Below are 687 nucleotides of genomic sequence, written 5' to 3' on the forward strand. Positions count from 1 at the left end.
CAAGAAAGCCTTTCAAACGCAGGAAAAATGTTTACCCCTTGGGGAAAGCTTCTTTCAGTCTGTGGCTGAATCCACTAAAAGCAAATCCATTTGCTTAAGTAATGAAATCCTAGTCACATTGTCTCCTGGATTCAGATTTTAAATTACCTTCGCATTTATTGAGCATGTTTGGTGCTTTTTTCTGGGAAAGAGGGTGGGGCCTCACTTTGCTTACTTCTCTCTTGCCCAGAGCTTTTTTATTTCTGCTATTGCTCTCGGATTTGTTGCGATGGCTCTGCTCGGATGGTCACACACAGTTAAAATTTAAGAGATTAGAGGTGAAGCCATCCTTAGAGGAGGATAACTGTAGGGAGTGCAGACAGGGCCGGTGATGCTCCGGCGCAACCCCTCCCCGCCGATCGCACGCTACCTCCACTTCCACCGTCCAAATAGATGTTTGGTGCATTAAGTTCAACTCCACAGCAGCAAACTGCTGCCACTCCCAAGTGCCCAGGGGCTGGCTGCCTTCCCCTGCTCTTCCAGCAAACGGCACTAACACATCTGCTCCGCATCCCCCAGGACCTGCAGCCTCCCAGTGCTCGGCAGAGCCATGACGCTCCCAGCCGAGGACCTCCAGGACCTCCATGTGTCAGGAGCACTCAACGGGTTCATCCAAACCCGGTGTCAGGTCAGTGAGATCTCTGCCTG

Source organism: Pygoscelis adeliae, unplaced genomic scaffold (genome assembly GCF_000699105.1).
Source record: "Pygoscelis adeliae isolate BGI_AS28 unplaced genomic scaffold, ASM69910v1 Scaffold114, whole genome shotgun sequence".
NCBI classification, from domain to species: Eukaryota; Metazoa; Chordata; class Aves; order Sphenisciformes; family Spheniscidae; genus Pygoscelis; species Pygoscelis adeliae.